The following is a 24033-nucleotide window of genomic DNA, read 5'->3' on the forward strand; positions in this document are numbered from 1 at the left end:
AGAACTTGGCATCCATAAGCTGGCCTGGGCAAGACACACCTATAAACACAAATACTGACATTTCTTTTTTTTTTCTTCTATTTTTCCGAAGCTGGAAATGGGGAGGCAGTCAGACAGACTCCCGCATGCACCCGACCGGGATCCACCTGGCACGCCCACCAGGGGGCAATGTTCTGCCCATCTTGGGGCGTCGCTCTGCCGCAATCAGAGCCATTCTAGCGCCTGAGGCAGAGGCTACAGAGCCATCCTCAGCGCCCGGGCAAACTTTGCTCCAGTGGAGCCTTGGCTGTGGGAGGGGAAGAGAGACAGAGAGGAAGGAGAAGGGGAGGGGTGGAGAAGCAGATGGGCGCTTCTCCTGTGTGCCCTGGCCGGGAATTGAACCCGGGACTCCTGCACGCCAGGCCGACACTCTACCACTGAGCAAACCAGCCAGGGCTCTGATAACATTTCTGAGCTACAGATTTGGAAGGTGGGAAGCCCCATGGAGGAGCCCTCTGTAGGCAGAGCTTAAAGTGATCCAGGTGCAACACCCCAGGAAAGGATGGGAGTGGTCCCACTCCATGCTAGCTCTTTACAACCTGGAGAGAGTGGGAGAGGACTCTAGTTGCTGTGTACAGTGGTACTTTGAGATACCAGCGGACCAACATACAAATTTTTTTTTAAAGTTTTTCTTAAAGAAAAACTATGGGTTATGTAGCACACCAATGCTAGGGCATGGGTTACACAGCAATTTTTTATTGAATTGGTAAATCCCGTCTTTGGTCCTGCAGTGAAGAAATATCTTCCAAGAAAATAAACTCCCAATAAAATCATTAGTAATCCTTGAAAATGCTCCAGCCCACCCACCTGGTCTTGAAGATGACATTCTTGATGAATTCAAATTCGTGAAAGTCCTCTACCTCCCACCCAATATGACTTCAATCTTGCAACCTATGGATCAAGCAGGTCATTTCCAACTTTAAAAAGCTTTACACAAAGCACTTGTTCCGCCGCTGCTTTGAGGTGACTGAGAATACAAATCTAACCCTTCGAGAGTTTTGGAAAGATCACTACAACATCGTGATATGTTTACACATTATTGGCTTGGCATGGCAAGAGGTTACAAGAACAGCCTTGAACTCGGCATGGAAAAAGTTATGGCCTGATGTTGTTGCAGACAGGGACTTCAAAGGATTCGAACCAGAGACCGAGACTGAGGTAGAAACGTTGGAGGAGATTGTGTCCCTTCGAAAGTTGATAGGTCTGGAGGTAGATGAGGGTGACGTAAACGCGCTTGTTGAGGAACATGAGGAGGAACTCTGAACTGAGGAGTTGAAGGAGCTACAGATGATGCAACATACGGAGCTTCTGCAAGAGATTAGTAGTAAGGAGGAGGTAGAATCGGAGGAAGAGATTTATTTCTACAAGTGAAATTAAAGACATGCTGGCAATGTGGGAGAAGCTTTCAAGTTTCATTGAAAAGAAACACCCAGAAAAAATTTCAACTGGTAGTGTTCAGCACTTTTTAATGACACTTGTCACATTTCTGTAACATTTTAAAAGTTAGGCAAAAGCAAACCTCTTTGGATCAATTTTTATTCAAAAGTCCTGCAAGTGAAAGTGCCGAAACTGCAGCCAAAAAGGCAAAAACAGGTGATGATTAAATGAAAAATATGTAATGTTAAGCTTAGGTTAAGTTTAAATTAATTATTTATTTTTATTTATTCATTTTAGAAAGGAGAGAGAGAGAGTGAGAAAAAGGGGGGAGGAGCAGGAAGCATCAACTCCCATATGTGCCTTGACCAGACAAGTACAGGGTTTTAAACCAGCGACCTCAGTGTTCCAGGTCAACGCTTTATCTACTGTGCCACCACAGGTCAGGCAAGCTCAGGTTAAGTTTAAAGTTAAGAAAGTGCATTTTTTTTACAATTAAGTTTTTGTGGTTTCATTTTAAGTAAAGAAAGTGCAGTTTTAGTTTTGTTTAAAATAAAGATAATGCAATTTTAGTTTACATTTAGCATTAAGAAAGTGCAGTTTTAGTTTATCTGTCTACAGTGCCTGCATCCCTTCCTCCCTCCCTCCTCCTCCGCCATTCACCTCCGTTAGCCACACTTGTCTGTCTCCAAGGTAAAAATACAGTACTAAATAACACTTTTTTCTTTTATTTCATATATTTTTTTATGCATTAGTAAAGTATACATGTGTGTTTCTTAATTAAAAACATGTCTTTTTTCATAATTTAGGATGGTTTGGGGATGTTTCACAGGGCTGGAACAGATTAAATCTATTTCAGTTATTTTAAATGGGAGAAATTTGTTTGATACATGAATTGACTGACTTACGAGCTTGGTTACAGAACAAATTAAACTCATATCTCAAGGTACCACTGTAGTTCCTTTTGAAGGAGTGTTGAGGTTAGAGGGCAGAAGCCCTAGGACTGCCAGGCAGCTGCTGAGCCAGGCAGCAGGACACTCTTGACTCCAAGGAGGAGTCGGAAGAGTGAATGGGGCATGAACACCCAGCAATGCCAAAGGAAGACTCTGTACCTCTGTGATGAAGCTAACACAGCCCCAGGGAATCATACACACTATCTGTGACGAGATCATTGGCATCAAAATAAACCGGATGGATGCACCCTCTCAGCCATCGAGTGATTTCCCAAATGAAACTGTGCTCCCTTGTTTCCTGTCATACAGGAGGAGCTAGAGCCCAGAAGAGAGACTAGAGGAAGTGTTTGACTTGGGTGTGAGATTAGGAGTTTTAGAAAGGAATTATGGAATACACCCAATATCCAGTGGCTGGAGCGGGGATTTGATAGGGCACAACTGTAAGCAGTGCTTTGAGAAAAAGTAATTTCATCATGCAGTTAACCCCAATGAACTGATAGAAGCTTCTCAAGAAATCAGACACATCAACAGTAGGGCTAAGTACTCATAAGTTACAAACTTCCCCAAAATAAATTGTGTGCAGTTGTAAAGGAAGGCCAGGGTCAGTTGTGGACCCCTTCTGTCACTCTCCAAGAAACAGGCTTCAGCTAAAGGCCTCTGTCAACCCTCAAGCCACTGGGAAGCAAAGGGGCAGATGTCTACACTTGAACTTCATCCTTCTGCTAGGTGTTGTATCAGGTAAATTAACATGTATGTACACCCACTATGCAGCAGATAATATGCCAGTTACTTAACCTACCAGCTCAGCGAGATAGTGGTGGAACCTCCATAATACAGAGATTACTTCATCTAAGTGTTACACTGATGGTCCAAATGACAACACTTATATTAAGTCTGAATTTGAACCATCACCATGTTGGTTCCTTCCTATTATGCTGAAGAATAAAGGTAGAGGTGGTGGTGGTGGAGGTGGGGGTGGGGGTGGTGGAGGTGGAGGTGGTGGGGGTGGGGGTGGTGGAGGTGGAGGTGGTGGGGGTGGGGGAGGTGGAGGTGGTGGGGGTGGGGGTGGTGGAGGTGGAGGAGGAGGTGGAGGTGGTAGAGGTGGAAGTGGTGATGGAGGTGTGGGTGGGGGTGGTGGAGGTAGAGGTGGAGGTAGAGGTGGTGGTGGTGGAGGTAGAGGTGGAGGTGAGGTGGTGGAGGTAGAGGTGGAGGTGGAGGTGGAGGTGGTGGAGGTGGAGGTGGTGGAGGTGCTGGTGGTAGAGGTGGTGGGGGAGGTGGAGGTGGGGGTGGTGGGGGAGGTGGAGGTGGGGGTGGTGGAGGTGTTGATGGGGGAGGTGGTGGTGGTGGTGGAAGTGGTGGGGGAGGGGGAGAGTATGGTGCTTGGGGAGGGATAAAACGACCCCAAATGAGAACTCACACATCCAAAGTGATTTTAGAACTGTCTGCTGCTCACAAGCTGTTTTAAAATGCACACTATTTTATTTATATTTTCAAATATATAAAATCAGATGTGATAGGTTATTAAAAATATAAAAACTAAGTCAATAATATGCCCACCCCATTTCCTAGTAACCCTCACAAAGGAACAGCACCAGTACTGGACAACTGCAGCCTGACCTTTAGCAGAAAGACAAAAGAACTATTGAAAAGAAAACACACATACCCAACAAAAACTAGTTCTGAACAGAATGCACTCATTCTGAACAGATCTCAAACTTGCCAAGCTGTCTGCACTTTGGAGTTTTGCAATGTTTAATGTCAACTGTCCAGAGCTGGCCTTGGGTCTCTCTGAAAGAATATTTTCATACCATCATTACTACCTAGCTCTACTGGCAGCATTTTAGAGAGTCAAAAGTTCCTGAAAACCAGTGAGTGCACTGTACACTACTCTGGAAAGACCTTCATTAACCTTTCAAAAGTTTTGAACAGAAGACTTATCTTAATCAAATTATCTCAGCCCTTAGTCACTTGCTGGCTGAATCACTATGCAAATATCAGAGCTCAGAGTCACTGAAAATTGTTAAAAGAGATTTGGTTTAGGAAGCACAGGATCTTTTCCTAGAAATGTAAGCTACCCTTTAAAAGGTGTTCTCAAACACTGCCCTCAAGATACCTCCGGTACAGAGCTCACCAGGTAAATTCACTAGGAATAAAAATGACAGCGTCCAATTTCAGAATCTCTCAAACTGTCAAACTCCACAGTCACTATTCTTTCCTGTATGACATTAGCAGGTAAACACACAGACACGCATGCACGCACACACGTGCGCACATGCACAATGCTTTCAATTTTTAGTTAAAGACTTTCAAATTTTTGATCCCTTCTATGACAAGCTCAGCAAGTTTTTGGAGCCATTTTCTAGAGGCACAAAATAAATGGAGAAAGTATCCTAACAACATTGAGATGAAAAGCTGTGTCTTGCCCATGCCTTATAAAACAAATAAATAAAATCACGAATTTAACAGAAATGTTTTTGCCTAAACCAGTATTTCACCAAAACTCCTTAAGAATATGCTCTCAGAAAGGGAGTTAAATAAGTACATGTTGGTAAAGAATAGTTTTAAGGAACAGATTAAAGTTAGCAGTATTCCTTTCTCTTAGTTGTGGTTTCATCAACCACAGCCAATCAAAACAAGAGATATAATAAAACAAAGATTCTCTCTTAACTTCCACCATCGTCCTTAATTCATCTTGCCTAGTCATAATACTTGTTTTCAATCTGACTTCCGAGCATCTTTGTAATTTGTCAATCACCACCTGTAAAAGAAATAAGGGCTTTGAGCAAAAGAACAGTGAGAACCTGCTTCAGCCTCTGTCTCCCTGCCCATATCAGAGGAGTCACCAGCCTTGTCCTGCAGCAGGACAAGCTTCTCTGGGACTGACTCAGCCATTCCATCCCAGACCCAGGGCGAGCTGCATGGCAGTCATGTGGACTGCACACTTGCTTTAATGCTCTGCTATTGTCATCTTGAAATTCTTCATCTTTGAACAAGGGTTTCCACGTTTTCACTTGGCAGTAGGCCCTGCAAATTTGGTAACTGGTGCTACACAGATCTAATTGCGAAAAATGACATTAAAGTTTTAAAAAAAAGGTTTATTTCTTATCAGAGTTGTAATTTACAGGGTTTTTTTTTATTCTACTTTAAAACACACAGACACCAATATTTTTATATCTTCAAATCCAATAAAAGTACTGTACTGAAGTACCCTTCCCCTGGATCACTTCAAAAGGTTTCTAAACTGTGGTTTCTTTGGATCCATGTTTGCCTATTGCCAATCTCTCTTCACACAGCCAAAGTTTCGTTTAGTACAAAACTGATCTTGTCATTCTGCTTAAAACCCTTCAGTGGCATCTGCAGGCCCAACGCCCTCCCCTGGCACAAGACTCTGAGCTCCAGCCCCTGACTGCTGCTTGCCTCACCCTGTTGCTTGCCTCCTGCATTCTGTCTCATGGGCCTTCCTTCAGTTTCTAGAATATGCCAATCACCATTCCTTCTCATAGCCTTTGCCCTAGGGACATGTATTGTAACCTATGTCTGTCCAAGGATTTAGATAAAATCAAGCAAAAATCCCAATTCAAACTAACAATCATTACTGGCTTTAATATCATGAAAGAAACACAAGAGGGGTTTATAAAGTCTTATACTTCTTAGTATGGATGTTTTTCACTCAGACCCTGCTTTGGGCTGCATTACCAATGGGAGGACAATGTGCCTAAATCTAACTATGAAGCCCAGGACAATGACAGGTGATCTAAGAAAGATCCATTTTAAAGTTTTTCAGATCAGGATATTGGTCCTTAAAGGCATCTTTATAATCTTCCCTAGCCTCCTAAACACAATGTTCTCAAACAACTTGAAAGGATTTTGGGGAACACAAACTGAAAGATATTTTTCTTCTTTTTTAAAACTTTTTACTTATTGATTTATTTTACACAGAGAAAAAGAGAAAGAGAGAAGCAACTTTTGTTGTCCCACTTATTCATGCACTCATTGGTTGATTCTTGTGTTTGTTCTGACCGGGTACAGAACCCACAACCTTGTTGTATCAGGATGAGGCTCTAACCAGTGGAGCTACCAAGCTAGAGCCCATACTGAAAAATGTTAATGGTATCTCACTAAAGAAGATACACAGGTGGCAAATAAACATGTAAAAAAATGCTCCACATCCTGTGTCATCAAGGAAATGCAAATTAAAACAACAGTGAGATACCATAACACATCTATTATAATGTCCAAAACCCGAACACTGACAATGCCAAATTCTAGTGAGGTTGTAGAGCAAGAAAAACTCTCTTTGCTGGTAGGAGCACAAAACAATACAACCACTATGGGAGACAAACTGGTACTTTCATACAAAACTAAACATACAATCCAGTAATCGTACCCTTTGATATACCAAAGGTATTAAAAACATGTCCACACAAAACCTGCATATGGATGTTTATACAAGCATAAATCATTTTATTATGCTTTGCTTAATTGCATCTTACAGACTTTTTTTTTTTTTTTTTTTTTTTACAAATTGAAAGCAAGACCCTTCCACCAGTAAAAGATGATGACTCACTTTATTGCGACGGCTGGAACCAAACCTCCAATATCTCCAAAGTACACCTGTAGCAACTTTGTGTGTAATTGCCAAAACTTTGAAGCAACCACGATGTCCTTAAGTCAGTGAATAAATAAATAAACTGTGGTACATCCAGACATTGGAATATTATTCAGTGCTAAGAAGAAATAAACTCTGAAGCCATTTAAAGACATGGAGGAACCTTAAACACATATTAAGTGAACAAAGCCAATCTGAAAAGGCTACATACTGCAAGATTCCAAATATATGAAAGTCTGGAAAAGACAATAAACTATGGAGACAGTAAAGAGATTAGTGCTTGCCAGGGGGTGGGGTCAGGCAGTGGGGGAGGGGAGGTACAAATACATAGAGCACAGAGGGTTTTCAAGGCAGTAAAATTAGTCTGTAAAATACCATAATGATTGCCCAAACCCAGAAAATACAGCACCAAGACAACCTCAATGTAAATGATGGATTTTGAGTGACTATTATCTGCCAACACAGGGTTACAAATGACAACAAATGTACCAGGCTGGTGGGAGATGTTGGCAAGGGGGAAGCTGAGCATGAGTAGGTCAGGGGCATATGGGAAATCTCTGTGTTTTCTGCTCAATTTGCTGTGAACCTTAAACTGCTCTAAAAAGAAAGTTTTTTCAAAAAAAGGTATTAATGGGGATGAATTAAGGGGTCACTTAAAAAAAAACTATCTCACATACATTCTTTGAAGAAATTTATCTATTAGAGCTGATTAAAAAGTTCATACAGAAAATGTTTAAATTGAAATTTTTTCTTGCTTGGAAAGAAATACACAATTATGAACAAGCTGCCTGCAACTGTTTGCCCATGAGCTACCAATGTTCAGACACTCACAGGTTTTAGCTGGGCCTCCACTGAAATGCTGAGAGTGCTAGTCAGAGGGTCTTGAGCTGCTACAAGCAGCTTTTCCAGAACAGTTATCTACTGCACTGTGATGTCAGCTCATCTTGACCTTCTGCATATTTAGCAAGGATGCGCCTTTCTCTTCATCCGTCCTCTGTAACTGGCTCTTCGATTAATTGTACGCCTGTGGCCAAAGAACAAGCTGCTGGCTTTCCACAAGAAGTGTTGAGAGAACTGGCTCTCCACTTGGAAAGAAATTAAGTTAGAGTTCTACTGCTCACAAAAATGTTCCAGATGGAGTAAGGCTCTAAACATTTAAAAATGTCAATTACAAAAGCATCAGAAGACTGTATGGGGACTACGATTATAACCTTGGAGAAAGAAGACCCACTAAGTCAGACACAACAAAAAAGTCATAAAGAGGAAAATTACTTATGATGCCATTGATGAAGTCAAATTTCCCAAAGTTAAAAGACAAGGCTAGGATTAGAGAAAATATTTGCCACTGAACAAAGGATTAGTAGTCAGAAAAAAAGTAACTATAAATCCATAAAGACATTAAAAAAAATTAAGTAAAGTATATTGAGGCAATTCACAGAAGAGAATAAAAATGCTCAACAAACATATGAAGAGTTGCTTAGTAAAAAAATTAAAAAAAATTCAAGTGTTAAGAATTTTTCTTTAATAGATTGGCAACAAATTTAAAGATCAGATTTATAAAATATTACCAGCATGTGGAATGCACCAGGCACCCTGCTGATGAATCATGGACAGTCTTCTATCACACAACCCTACAGTCTAACAATTGTTTGTCTCTAGTGAAGAGAAAAAGCTGCACTTATGCAGGCATTTGGGGTGATACATGGGAAGTTCTTGCTCTAACACCTTTGTTATAATACTAGCAATATCAGGTATCAAAGTGAGTTATAAAACAGCTCACTCTGGAAAAGCTTCCAAAGGGAGATAACAAAACCCAGACTTGAGTCTCTCTACCATAGTGAGAACTGAGAGAAAGCTGTAAGGATTTCTTTGAAAAGAAGCTGCTGTGAGACCCCACATAACTCCCTCTTCCCTTTGGGTGAAGGGCAGGAATATAACAAAGAATGTCCTGATAAATATGTAGCTGTAAGATTGCAAGAATACTCATCAATGGTAACCTTCTTGTCGCACAAGAGGGTTTTTGGTGCGACCAGTTGGGGGAGTTTCACAGTAGCCCTCCACGGAGCAAGGTGGCTGACGCCTACCCTGGAAATCTAGATCACTGAGGCAAGGCAGCTGGCTGCCTTGTGGAGCAAGGAATGACGGGAAGTTGTGGCTGCATTAAAACTGGCTCATCTTCTCAGAGTCTGTAGGAGCAAAGAATGTGAGCATGGGCTGTGGGTGGTCTGCAAGAGAGAGTGAGCCAGTCCAGGCTTTGTCTTATGTTTAGACCTCTAGTGCTGTTTGGAGGGGGCAACATGAACTTGGAGGTGGACCATTGGGGCTTTCAGGGGCTGAGGGGAGTGAGGGATGAGGGCCTTGGGAGAGTACCCTACGAGAGTCAGCTTTAACTCTCCCAGACCTGGAGAACAAATGCTATCTTATCATAGTGTCAGTCACAAAGATTTTACTGACCCCTCTGCCATCCTCCCATCCCTAACCTCAGGACAGCATGGCAAAAGAAAGATAGCAATTTGGGTTTTCCAAGATGTATTAGTTAAAAAAAAAAAAATCCCAACAACTTTCATTATAATCCATATGGTATGATTCAATTTATATTAAAAATATACCTCATGAACATTTATGTATATAAACACATAAAATGGTTTAGAAAGACTAAGAATTGATAAGAATACTCTGTACAGGGAGCACTGTCAAATAAGAAATTCAATTTATTCATATTATTTTAAAAGACATGAGCATATTCATGCATTCCTTAAGAAATTAAATGCATTTAATAGTAAGACACTGTTCCCAGAAACATACACTGTCTGGAGGTCTTAATCTACTAACCACAGAACAGCAAATGTTCTAGCCGTCAGGAGACATGCACACCTTTGGGCTGTTTTATAAATGTCTCTGCCATTTTGTGGCTTTCCCTACAACACGTTCCCACTGAAGTCAATTCTGCCACTGGGGCTTGGATGTCAAACATGGACCTCAGACTAGTTCTTCTGAAAGTAGACAAGATTCATGGCTGAAGTTACATTGTTTTCTTAATATTATGAAGACCTTTTTTTTTTTTTTGTATTTTTCTGAAGCTGGAAACGGGGAGAGACAGTCAGACAGACTCCCGCAAGCACCCGATCGGGATCCACCCGGCATGCCCACCAGGGGCAATGCTCTGCACACCAGGGGGTGATGCTCTGCTCCTCCGGGGCGTAGCTCTGCCGCGACCAGAGCCACTCTAGCGCCTGGGGCAGAGGCCAAGGAGCCATCCCCAGCACCCGGGCCATCTTTGCTCCAATGGAGCCTTGGCTGCGGGAGGGGAAGAGAGAGACAGAAAGGAAGGAGGGTGGGGTGGAGAAGCAAATGGGCGCTTCTCCTATGTGCCCTGGCCGGGAATTGAACCCGGGTCCTCCGCACGCTAGGCCGACGCTCTACCGCTGTGCCAACCGGCCAGGGCATGAAGACCTTTTTGAGGTTTCCTCTATCAGAGAGAATAGGAAGAAACGGGACTTTATAAAAAAAAAAAACTAAGACATTCGGAAATAAATTGACATAAAGAGAACCAAGAACCACTGGTGGTAAATAAAAAAGATTATGTGAACCTGAAGGTATTAAAGTAAAGAGTCCCTGTGTGTGTGTGTACACACACACACATATGCATGCATATTTCTGCACATACACTATTTGTTTTGAAATAGGATAAACCTAATACTAAACCACAACTTGCAAAATCCAGAGACAAAAACAGTACTTTGCCTGTGCCAGCTACATTAAAAAAATTAATAACTAGTTTGAAAAAACTAGCTAAGAAAATTATGGGTTTTGAAAACGAAAGGTGTAAAAACAATCAGTTGCTAAGAAAATGGTGAAGTTCCCTTTTGCCCTATTGCAGATACTGCAGCTGGCATGTTGTACTATTTCTCCCTTAAAACCATCTTATTTCCAAGTTATAACCAGGAATTGCCACATCACAGCCTGTAGGTCAAAAATATTTTTATATTTTCAGATGGTTGAAAAACAGTATTTCATAACACAAAAATTTACCAGATTTCAAGTTTATAAATAAAGTTGTCTTAGAATGCTGCCGCATGAATTTATGTTTATATTGTCTATGCCTGTTTTCATGCTATAGGGGCAGAGTTGTGTAGTTGTGACAGGGACTCTATGAACCTCAAAACCATATGACCCTTTACAGAAACTAAAATGAGCTAAATCCCATTTGCCCTAGGCAAACATCATTACTGATAGTTGCAGAAAGCTACCATTCAGCTTCTTATATACGTTTAGGTGATTATCAGTTGCTCAGAGACAGTAAACCTCTACATCAGCCCTCGATTACTGTTTACTCAACCAGACTTCCTGAGGTCAAGCCACTTTAAAATACCCTGTAACACCATTCACAGGACCAAGAATGGCCTGATAAATATGTAGCTCTAAGATTGCAAGAATACTCATCAGTGGTAAAAACACAATAAAAAAAATAGTGCAGGAACTCTCCCCCACATCAACAGCTTTTACCAGTTTAGAGTACATGAAATCTCATGATTCGTATCAAACCATTTTTATGCCTATATACAGTAATTCCCTTTATCTGTGGGGAATATGTTCTAAGACCCCTGTGGATGCCTGAAACTATAGATAGTACCACACCTCACATATACTATAATTTTTCCTATACATACATACTTTTTTAGTTAAAGAAAGGACCTGGGCAGGACAGAATGGGAAGGTATGAGATTTAAAACTTATAAATGGGCCTGACCAGGCAGTGGTGCAGTGGACAGAGCATTGGACTGAGATGTGGAGAACCCAGGTTCAAAACCCCGAGGTCACTGGCTTGAGCACAGGCTCATTTGCCTTGAGCCTAGGCTCACCAGCTTGAGTGTGGGGTTGCTGGCTTGAAGCCCAAGGTCACTGGCTTGAGCAAGGGGTCACTCGCTCCTCTCTAGCCCCCTCAGTCAAGGCACATATGAGAAAGCAATAGATCAAGGGTCCCCAAACTACGGCCCGTGGGGCCGCATGCAGCCCCCTGAGGCCATTTATCCGGCCCCGCCACACTTCCGGAAGGGGTACCTCTTTCATTAGTGGTCAGTGAGAGGAGCATAGTTCCCATTGAAATACTGGTCAGTTTGTTGATTTAAATTTACTTGTTCTTTATTTTAAATATTGTATTGTATTTGTTCCTGTTTTTGTTTTTTTTTTACTTTAAAATAAGATATGTGCAGTGTGCATAGGGATTTGTTCATAGCTTTTTTTATAGTCCGGCCCTCCAATGGTCTGAGGGACAGTGAACTGGCCCCCTGTGTAAAAAGTTTGGGGACCCCTGCAATAGATGAATAATGAGCTGATGCTTTTCATCTCTCTCCCTTCCTGTCTGTCTGTCTGTCTATACCTATGTGTCCTTCTCTCTGTCTCTATCAAAATATCCCCCAACTTATGAATGGTTTATTCTGCAATTTTCTATTTAATATTTTTAGACCATGGTTGATAAGTAATTGAAACTGTGTAAAGTGAAACTGTGGAGGGAGGGTGCTGCTATATATTATTCTGTATACCCTGAAGTTCCACGTAAAATTATTGAGCTAATTTACTTTGAAGGTGACTTATTTATAACATTTCCTTATTCATATGTAAATTATCAACCAAATGAGCTTCAGGAAAAACAAAGTAACTAACCAGACATCAGTCATACTTGTATTTCAAAGTTCTGATCTCCCCTCAGGATTACTCAACACTCCCATCTGCCCCTTCAAAATTGTCCTCTCCCTTGTACAAGTGTCCAGGCATATACTTCAGAGATATTGTGGGTTTGGTTCCAGGTCATTGCAATAAATTGAGTCCTAATCTTTTTGCTGATGGAAGGTCTTGCTTTTAATTTGTAAAAAGTGCAACATCTGTGCAGCACAACAAAGCAAAGTATAATAAAATGAGGTATGCCTGTGCAAAAATCAACCATTCTTTCAGCTCACAGATTCCATTTATTGGACCCACAAAACTCATCCAGTCCCATACCTAGCTATATACCTTGGGCAATTCTATTCCAAAGCCTTTTGATTGTAGTTTTGCTCCTATCTGAACTACTTTCCCTTCTCTTCTCAAGCAAATAAAATATGGCCTTTATAACATCACTGAACAGATTTTAATCTCCAGTCCATAAATCAGCCCTTTAACTTGTAAAAGCAGAGTCATCTATGAGGAAGACATGAAACTAAAGAACATAAACTTGGCACTGTGTCTGGAGTCTAGAGATCACACATTAGGATTTCCGAGCTGTTTCAAACAGATCAGATTGGCCCTCCATGGCTCAAGAGCGGTCTTCTAGAAACTGTGCCTAAAAGAAAGTTTGAACTGAGCAGCTGACACAGTCCTTTCAGTTGTCCAAAAGTTAGATTTCTTGTTGTGAACAAATAGGCAATCACTAAAGTGAGTTTTGTTTTTAGGAATCAGTTCCCTCAGACTGGATCAACCCTGAATAAAGTAGGAAAAAATGGAGTCTCTGGTATTGTAAAACAGACACACTTAATGCTGGTAACCACATCAAGGCCCCATCTCCTGCTATGAAATAATCAACTCATGATACATTTTACCTGCTTCCTCTAAATACTTACTGAACATTTATTGTGTGCTGCTGATTTGCTGGAAACTGTAATATATGTAAAGTAAATAGAGCAGCGTCTATTCTATTGAGGAGCTCTAACTTGCCACATAAACAAGTTATATGTGAAATAACAAAACAACCAATATAAAACCAAATCTACCCAAAAAAAGCCCATAAAAATGAAATTAAATTAAAAACAAACTATCCTCTCCTTTCTATGAGTGTTCAAATCTACCATATGACCAAAAAATGTGTGTGAGGCACAGTGAGAGAGAGAGAGAGATGCACAGGTGCTGGTGGGCAGTGTGGACTGAGATTATAATAGCTTCAGGATGTAAGAAAAAAATCAAGCTGCATCTGGCAGAATGAATAGAATTTGACTGAGAGAAAATCCCACAAATAAAAAGATAGAAAAGAACAAGGGTTCTCTGACAATGAACAAGCCGACCTAGAGTAGCCAAAAATCCATACTGGTAATCAGAGAACTGACTCCTGACTAAGATACTAAGGAACATCACTTAAAGGCCTGATGGCCAGAGAGTTAAGACTGGAGAGGGATGCAGAGGGAAGACTGAGGAAGTAACATTTGGGGACAGACCAAAGGCAGATTTAAAGGCGGGTGCACTGGGTGCTCGTCCTGGGTCCCAACCTCTGAAGGGCCCCGCAAACCCCCACTTTACACTTTTTTCTAATGTAAGAGACCCAATATTTTCTTCTGCATCCAGGGCCTCAACCAATTTTAATCTGCCTTTGGGACAGACAATCTTCCCTCTGATTGCACAAGTTGAATCAGAAGAAAAATAACCATGAGAGAAGAAAGTGAATTAGCAGTTAACACATGATAAGCAATGAGCTTAGATACACTGGAATTTATATTAAAGAAAAAGAAGAGAAAAAATTGCAAGCATCCAAGTTCTGGTGAATGACCCCAATGCTTACCATTCATATGTAGTCGGGAAACTGGTTAGTACTAATGAATGGTCACAATGATGGACAATGCACAGGAATCTCCTGAGGTCATATTTATACTCTTGGGCAGATAAAATATATTATACTCACTTTGTTAAAGATGGCGCTGCCCATGTAGAAGCCCGTCACCCAGGTGATGGTATCAGTTGCCCTTCTTGCTTGGGATGGGCGTGATTATATTAATGTGTGCTGGGGGCGGGCTGTGTGCAGGCAGGACCCTTGTAGCCTAAGGCTTAGTTTTAAGACTAAGCCTTTACCACCCTTTTTGATGTAGGGTGGTGCACTCTCATGAGGAATCCCATTATGCCTCAGATAAGTGACTTTGTCTAAGAGACTTCCTTGTTTGTATATTGGATTAAAGGTTTTGATTTCTACACTATAAAGTGGGGGCAGACCAGGAGCTTATTCTCTCTCAGTTCTGAGAAAAATGATTATGTTCTAGGAGGAGCCCATGCTATAGGAGAGCAGATAAAGGCCACGTATGTAGAGGAGGCCAGGAGAAGCAGCCAAGATGGTGGAGTGCTGAGGGAGAAGCCAGTTTGTGCAGAGTTTGTGTAGAGAGAAGGAGATGGGAAACAGAGTTGAATAAGGCTGGTGAGCTAGAAACCTTTGATTCTAGGAAACGGATAAGTCAGTGGTTTTGGGAGCCCTGAATAGAAAGGGAAGAAGACACTGTGTGTATTTCTTGCCCGCCAGGTGCAAGCTAGGATTAAAGCTGATGGCTCACCAGTTCTTGGCTCTGTTGTTTCATTACCGACTGTCCGAATTAAATGCGAACCTGCATGGGCCAGGTGGCTGTAATGGTGGCCGCACCTACTGGCTTTATATATACCTTCAGAGATTGATATGACAATTATAGTCTTCTTACTTGGTGATTTAATAAATTATTATATATAGAATATTGGTAAACTATACACAGTATATCTGGAAATTCTCTATAAAATGCAATATCTCATGTGGATAAAAAAAAGGGCTCAATGAAAATTAACCTCACAAGGTGATCTGATCAAAAATTCCTAACTGTGGTGGACATCATGAGTAGTCATGCCCCAGGGATGTAACCATTTTTAGTAAAAGGTTTATCTTGGCCTTAAGAAGCCCTGTCCATTGTTTTTGTGCATCTAGATTAACATACCTTTGAAAAAAGCATAACCACCCTCAAGACAGCATATAATCTTGTTAACCATCCTGTAACCCAATCCCTGACTTGCTTTCTCCCACCTCCATGTCATCTTCCCTAACTTCCCTCCTTAATTTCAAATGCATAAAAGAAACTGCAAAACTGCCATTCTCCAGAGCATTTGAGATCTTGCTTCCCAGCATCTGTCATCAGTTGTGGCTCAAACTCTTATAAAACCTTTTTATAGGTTTGGATGTGTTTTTATGTCAACACTTGTTTTCCTAATCATACCAGGTAAGAGTTTACTATATTTGCTCTTTATATCTCACTTTTGCTTCCACATTCAATAGTGTCACAGAACACTAGGAGAGGTCTACTGTGATACAAAGGGCAGTCAGAAGTGCTGGGCTGGTAGAGGGTCCCTGGCAGGACTGGGGAAAGCCTTCAGATCTCTACCAGCTTTCCTGATCAAACAGCTCTTGGGAGACAGGAAACACCTCCGAAATAAGCAAGCGCACACTTCCAAGATGTTCAGACACTTTGTCCATCTGTTTTCCTTCTGCTTAGGCAAAGGGCTCCCATGTTATTTAGCTTGAGTTATAGCCAGTTTGTTTTCATAAAGATCACTACCTTGGCCAGACACCGGGAAATAAGTGAGATGACTAATCTGGATTTGATGAAAAGGAGACATTAAATGGGGTGTTAGTATTACCAGGGGACACGAACACTCTGGAACTCCATTGACTCACAGACTTCACATCCCCATCAAAGAGATGGGTCAAACACTACAGTATCAGGCCTTTAAAAGCCAGGAAAAAAAAAAAAAAAAGGACTGTCCAGGAGAGGGCATGGACTTAAGCTAGACCACAGGGTACATACACCCTGTGCCCTATAGTACATTTGCTTAAGAAACTACGCATACAAAACTAGAGTATCCACCCTCTGAGTTTCCCCTAAATCAAATAATAAAACTAGACTACAATTCACATGTTAAACCAAAAATAGTAGAGTAACCAGAGTTTGAGGCACTCTATAGGTGTTGAAGATGTAATATAGAAGGTGTGGCCCGAGAAGGTTAAAGTCTTGACCCTTCTAGAAGCAGCTAAGACATGCCCACATCCTGCAGGAAAATAAATCATCAGGACACCCACTAGACTAGTAAAGAAGCTCATACCCACATGGGCTGGGTGACAATACCACTCCTACTTACTGTTAAAACCTTTATATCGAGCAGAAGGCTTTGGATCTCCTGGCCAGAGTAGGTAAATGCGGTGCTCACTTGCTCCCACAACCACAATTAAACTGTAGAACAACAATCATTGAGAACCACATGAAGACTAGGTGAGCAGAAGTCCTATAACTGAGAATATAGAGAAGCCACTTCGAGACTGGTAGGAGAGGTGGTGACATGGAATGAGCAAGCCCAACACCCACATGTGGCAGTTAAAAATTAAGAGAGATATTTTAGCTATGGAGGTTCCCCCTGAGAAGGAAGGTGTCCCAGTCCCACAGGAGGACCCCAAGACCAGGGATCCAGTGCCAGGAACAGAAGTCCCCATAACTTCTGGCTGGGAAAACCAGTGGGGATAACGGCTGAGTGAGATGGAGAGCTGTTGAAATCCCAGGCATTCCTCTTAAAAGGTCTGTGCATGAATTTACTTGATGACAAACTCACTCACTCTGAGCTCTAGTGCTAGGGTGGACCTTGAAAAGTGCCAGACAAATGAGGAGAAAATGAACTGTACGGTTTCAAGCCGAGTACTAGAGGTAAAGTTCTCTCTGCCATTTTGTTCCTTTACTGAGTTTTTCCTCCACAAAGCTGGCAGGCAGGCACCAAGTCTGAGTCTCCATCAACCTGGCTAACACCATTTGTCCTACCCTGATGATTCCCTGAGACCCCACCACATCAACCCACTTTCAGAAGCTTTTCCATAAAAATGGGCTATCTTGGCTTGGGGTCTGGACTTTACTAAAATGTCTGAAAGGTTCACAAACCCCAAACAAGCAGCATCTAGTCTCAGTATGTTCTGAACCTCTTGTTAAACAGTTCCCTATAGTTTCTATGTTCTCTATTTTATTTATTTCTGTACTGAGTTTTATTATTTACTTTCTTCTGCTGGTTTTGGGTTGCTTTGTTCTTCTTTTTCTAGTTCCTTAAGATGTGATGTTAAGTTGTATATTTGGGCTCACTCTTCTTTTTGTGATAGAAACCTGTAATGATATGAACGTCCCTCTTATTACTGCTTTTGCTGCATCTGATATGTCCTGTTGTCATTTTCATTTGTCTGTATATATCTTTTGATCTCTGCTTTTATTTCCTCTTTGACTCAGTTACTTTTTAGAAGTATGTTGTTTAATGTCTACATTTTTGTGGGTCTGTTTACTTCTTTTTTGCAGTTGAATTAAGTTTCAAAGCCTTATAATCAGAATATGCTTGGTATAATTTCAATCTTTCTGAATTTGTTGATGTTAGCTTTGTGGCCCAACATGTGGTCTATTCTTGAGAATGTTCCATGTACACTAGAGGAAAATGTATTATTAGTGTTATTAACAATACCACTCTCACATGCCATTAGGAAAAATAAATCAAATATCATGGATACACAAGACAGAGATATAGCTCAGCTAGATGATGAAATATCTCCACAAAATGATTTTAATTGATTTTAATTTATTGTGTTTACATAGATTCTAGTGTTGCCCCGAATACATACCCTCTCCCTCATATTCCCCTCAACATCTCCCTTGCCCCCCTCCTAATAGCGCCCTCCCCCCTTCCCTTCAACTTTATCCCATCCTTTCATCCCCTTTCCCAATGTTTTCTTTTCCTCTGGCCCTTTTATTCTCCTCTGTCCTAATTCTGTTCCTCAGTTCACATTGTTCATTGGATTCCTCAAATGAGTGAGGTCATATGATATTTTTCTTTCTCTGCCTGGCTTATTTCACTTAACAAAATAGTTTCTATGTCCATCCATGTTGTCACAAAAGGTAAGATTTCCTTCCTTTTCATGGCCCTATAGTATTACATTGTATATATGTACCACTGCTTTTTAATTCACTCATCCACTGCTGGACACTGGGCTGTTTCTAGATCTTCGCTATTATGAACAATGCTGCCATACACATGGGAGTACATTTCTCCTTTTGAAACAGTGCTATGCTGTTCTGGGGTATATTCCTAAAAGTGGGATAGCTGGGTCAAAAGGCAGTTTGATTTTTAATTTTTTGAGGAATCTCCATACTCTTTACCACAGTGGCTGCATCAGTCTGCATTCCCACCAGCAGTGCAGGAGGGTTCCCTTTTCTCCATATCCTCGCCAGCACATATTCTGTGTTGTTTTGTTGATGAGCACCATTCTGACTGGTGTGTGGTGATATTTCATTGTGGTTTTAATTTGCACTTCTCTAATGATTAGTAAAGGTGAGCATTTCTTCGTATGCCTATTAATCATGTGAATGTCCTATTCATTTCTTTTGCCCATTTTTTGATTGGATTATCTTCTTGGTGTTAAGTTTTGTTTTGTTTTGATTTTTCCACTCAGACTGCGTTCTGTTCTGCTTACTCTCCCAAAAGAAGAGAAGAACGATCATCAATGGCAAAAGGCAGTTGCACAAAACAACACCAAGAGCTGGCTTCATGCTCAGGAGAGAACACTGCAATTCCTCCTCGTGGTTTCAGGTACTCTACACAATCAGAGGAATCTATCTAGTAACAAACTATAGAAATGATCCCTGAAAGTACAGTCTTAGTGGTGTTGAGTTTTACAAGTTCTTGATAAATTTTGGTTATTAACCCCTTATCTGACATATTGTCGGATATGTTCTCCCATTGTGTACTTTGTCTTTTTATTTTGTTCTTATTGTCTTTAGCTATGCAAAAGCTTTTTAGTTTGATATAGTCCAATTTGTTTATCTTGTCTTTTATTTCACTTGCCCATGGAGATTAATCAGCAAATATATTAGCATGTTATTAAATAACGAGTGGGTTAACAATGAGATCAAAGAAGAAATTTAAAATTTTTTAATTCCATGGAAACCCTGGAGCTAAATGACAGGGAATTCAAAATTGAAGTTCTAAAAATAATAAGGTAAAAAAAAAAACACTGAAAGGCAATTTAGTGAGCTCAAAAAACAATTTAATGAACAAAAAGAGTACTTCATCAATGAAACTGAAACTATAAGAAACAAGAACAATAACAATTTAAAACTCAACACATGAACTGAAAAATGAGGTAACAAGCTTAGCTAATAGAACAGGCCAGATAGAGGAGAGAATTAGTGACATCGAAGACAGGCAACTAGAGATACTATGGAGAGAAGAAGATAGAGACTTATGAATTTAAAAAAAATGAAAAAGCCCTACAAGAATTATCTGACTCCATGAGAAAGAACAATAAAAAATGAGTTTATCAGAAGAAGAAGAAGAGAGAAAAGGAAGTAGAGAACATACTCAAACAAATAATCAATGAAAACTTCCCAAGCCAGTGGAGTTAGAACCTCGAATCCAAGGAGCAAATAGAACATCGAGATACCTCAACCCAAACAGATCTACTCCAAGGTACATCGTAAAGGAATTATTACAAATCAGTGACAAAGAAAAAATCCTCAAGGCATCTAGGGAAAAGAAGAATACAAAATATAAAGGAAGGCCCATTAGGCTATCATCAGATTTCTCAAAAGAAAGTCTATAAGCCACAAGAGAGTAGATTCCAACATTTAAAGTACTGAAAGAGAGGAACTACCAGCCAAGAATACTATATTCATCAAAGCTATCCTTCAAATATAAAGGGGAAATAAAAACATTTACAGACATAGAGAAGCAGAAGAAATTTATCACCAGAAAACCCCTACTTCATGAATACTAAAGGGGATTACCCAGTCAGATACAAAGAACAAAACAAAACAAAACTATAAGTAAAAGCTCCTCAATAAAAACCTCATAAATAGACCTCAATAAAAACAAGGATAATCTGTGACAACAATAACATAAAAAGGGAGAGGACAAAGATCAGCAGTAGCAAAGAATGATGTAGCGCAGAACCACTCATGAGATAGATGATGGACTCTAATATAATTTTTCTTTTAATAACCTAATGGTAACCACCCCTGAAAATGCCACTACTGAAACACACAGCTTAAAAAAAGAAGAAAAAGAGAAAAGAAGTATGAAATAGCAACAAATAAAAACAAATGACAGAAAAATAAAATAAAAGAACCAAATAAGAAACAGAAATATCAGAGAGCAGTATAGAAAATGGCAATAGGAAATCCTCAAGTGTCAATAATTACACTAAATAAATATGGATTGAACACACCAAAAAAGAGTCACAAAGTAGCAGACTGGATCAAGAAGCAAAACTCAACTGTATGCTGCCATCAAGAAAAACATCTAATCTACAAGGATAAAAATAGATTCAAAATGAAAGGTTGAAAAACAATTTTCCAAGCAAATAATATCCAAATAAAAGCAGCTGTAGCCATTCTCATATCTGACAATGCTGATTACAAGACAACAAAGGTAACCAGTGACAAAGACGGTCATTTCCTAATGATAAAGGGGACACTGTATCAAGAAGACATAACACTTCTTAATATATACACATCAAAACAGAGAGCACCAAAATATATAAAACATCTACTTACTAACTGATCTGAAAATAGAAACTGACAAAAATACAATCATACTTGGAGATCTCAGTATATCACCAATGGATTTAGATTGTTGATCCAAACAGAATGTCAATAAAGAAATATTGACCTTAAATGAAACACTAGAACAAATGGATATAATAGACATCTACAGGACATTTCATCCCAGAATGTCAGAGTATCCATTTTCCTCCTGTGTAAATGGAACATTCTCAAGAATAGACCACATGTTGGGCCACAAAGCTAACATCAACAAATTCAGAAAGATTGAAATTATACCAAGCATATTCTGATCATAAGGCCTTAAAACTATAATTCAACTGCAAAAAATAAGTAAACAAACCCACAAAAATGTAGACATTAAACAACATACTTCTAAAAAGTAACTGAGTCAGACCCTGGCCGGTTGGCTCAGTGGTAGAGCGTCGGCCTGGCGTGAGGAAGTCCCGGGTTTGATTCCTGGCCAGGGCACACAGGAGAGGCGCCCATCTGCTTCTCCACCCCTCCCCCTCTCCTTCCTCTCTGTCTCTCTCTTCTTCCCCTCCCACAGCCAAGGCTCCATTGAAGCAAAGATGGCCCGGGAACTGGGGATGGCTCCATGGCCTCTGCCTCAGGCGCTAGAGTGGTTCTGGTCGCAACAGAGCGATGCCCTGGATGGGCGGAGCATCGCCCCCTGGTGGGTGCGGCAGGTGGATCCCAGTTGGGCGTATGCGGGAGTCTATCTGACTGCCTCCCTGTTTCCAGCTTTGGAAAAATGCAAAAAATAAAATAAAAAAATAAAAAGTAACTGAGTCAAAGAAGAAATAAAAGCAGAGATCAAAAGATATATACAGACAAATGAAAATGACAATAGGACATATCAGAATCTCTGGGATTCAGCAAACGCAGTAATAAGAGGGAAGTACATATCATTACAGGTTTCTATCAAAAAACAAGAATGAGCCCAAGTAAACAACTTAACATCACATCTTAAGGAACTAGAAAAAGAAGAACAAAGCAACCCAAAACCAGCAGAAGAAAGTAAATAATAAAAAATCAGTAGAGAAATAAATAAAACAGAGAACAGAAAAACTATAGAAAAAAAATAATACAAAAAAGAGCTGGTTCTTTGAAAAGATCAACAAATTGACCAACCCCTGGCAAGACTCATTAAGGAAAAAAGAGAAATGACTCATATAAACAAAATTCAAAATGAAAGAGGAGAAATTACCACAGATATCATAGATGTTCAAAGGATCATTGTAGAATACTATGAAAAACTATATGCCACCAAATTCAACAACCTAGAAGAAATGCATAAATTTGTATAACTATACAATCTTCCAAGATTGAATCCCAAAAAAGTGGAAAGCCTAAATAGACACATAAGCAGGAAGGAAATAGAAACAACTATCAGAAACATCCCCCAAAATAAAAGTCCTGTACCAGATGGCTACACTAGTGAATTCTACCAAACATTCCAAGAAGATTTGGTTTCTAGACTTCACAAAGTCTTCCCAAAAATTGAAGAAGAAGCAATATTTCCAAACACATTTTATGAGGCCAACATAAACCTCATACCAAAACATGGCAAGGACAATACAAAAAAAGAAAACTACAGACCCATATCTCTAATGAATACAGATGCAAATATCCTAAACAGAATACTAGCAAATTGAATACAACAACAAATTAAAAAAATAATACATCATGATCAAGTGGGATTCATCCCTTAAGCACAAGGATGGTTCAAGATTCATAAAACGATTAACGTAATACAACATATCAACAAAACAAAGAACAAAAACCATATAATCCTATCTATATATGCAGAAAAGATATTGGATAAAATTCAACATCCTCTTATGTTTAAAACACTCAACAACATGGGTATAGAAGGAAAATACCTCAACATAACAAAGGTCATATATAAGAAACCATCAGCTAACATCAAACTAAATGGTAAAAAGCTGAAAACTTTTCCTCTAAAATCAGGAACAAGACAAGGCTGCTCACTCTCTCCAATGCTATTCAACATAGTGCTGGAAGTTCTAGCCAGAGCAATCAGACAAGAAATAAATAAAAGACATTCATATTGGGAAAGAAGAAGTAAAGATTTCACTTTTTGCAGATGACATGATCCTGTATATAGAAAACCCCAAAGACTCCACAGAAAAACTATTAGAAACAATAAACCAATAAAGTAAGGTCGCAGATACAAAATTAATATACAGAAATCTATTGCTTTCATATATGCCAACAATAAAACTTCAGAAAATGAACTCAAATAAATAATTCCTTTTACCGTTGCAACAAAAAAAGTAAAATACCTAGCAATAAATGTAACAAAGAATGTAAAGGACCTATATATTGAAAACTACAAAGCATTATTAAAGGAAATCAAAAAAGACACAGTGAAATGGATAAATATCCCATGTTCTTGAATAGGAAGAATATAGTTAAAATGGCCATATTACCCAAAGCAATATACAACTTTAATGCAATTTTCATCAAAATTCCAATGTCATATTTTTAAAGAAATGGAACAAAAAATCATCAGGTTTGTATGGAATCATCAAAAATCCCAAATAACTAAATTAATCCTGAGGGAGAAAACAAAACAAAACCCAAAAAACAATGAATGTGGAGGCATTATAATATCTGACTTCAAACTGTACTACAGAGCCACAATAATGAAAACAGCATGATATTGGCAGAAAAATAGACACACAGACCAATGGAACAGAATTGAGAG

The 24033-nt window shown here is 39.8% G+C and overlaps 1 protein-coding gene and 1 non-coding gene across 3 annotated transcripts in view; both read right to left on the reverse strand.

The window, feature by feature from the left end:
* The window catches only part of IQGAP2 (IQ motif containing GTPase activating protein 2), a 435050-nt gene that overhangs the window by 224926 nt on the left and 186091 nt on the right, over positions 1 to 24033 (reverse strand). The window lies entirely within an intron of this gene.
* Positions 19184 to 19398, reverse strand: LOC136404561 (small nucleolar RNA U3). The gene has a single exon (XR_010751304.1). It is a non-coding gene; the product is annotated as a small nucleolar RNA U3 (small nucleolar RNA).

This window comes from Saccopteryx leptura, chromosome 4, assembly GCF_036850995.1.
Source record: "Saccopteryx leptura isolate mSacLep1 chromosome 4, mSacLep1_pri_phased_curated, whole genome shotgun sequence".
Lineage (NCBI taxonomy): Eukaryota > Metazoa > Chordata > Mammalia > Chiroptera > Emballonuridae > Saccopteryx > Saccopteryx leptura.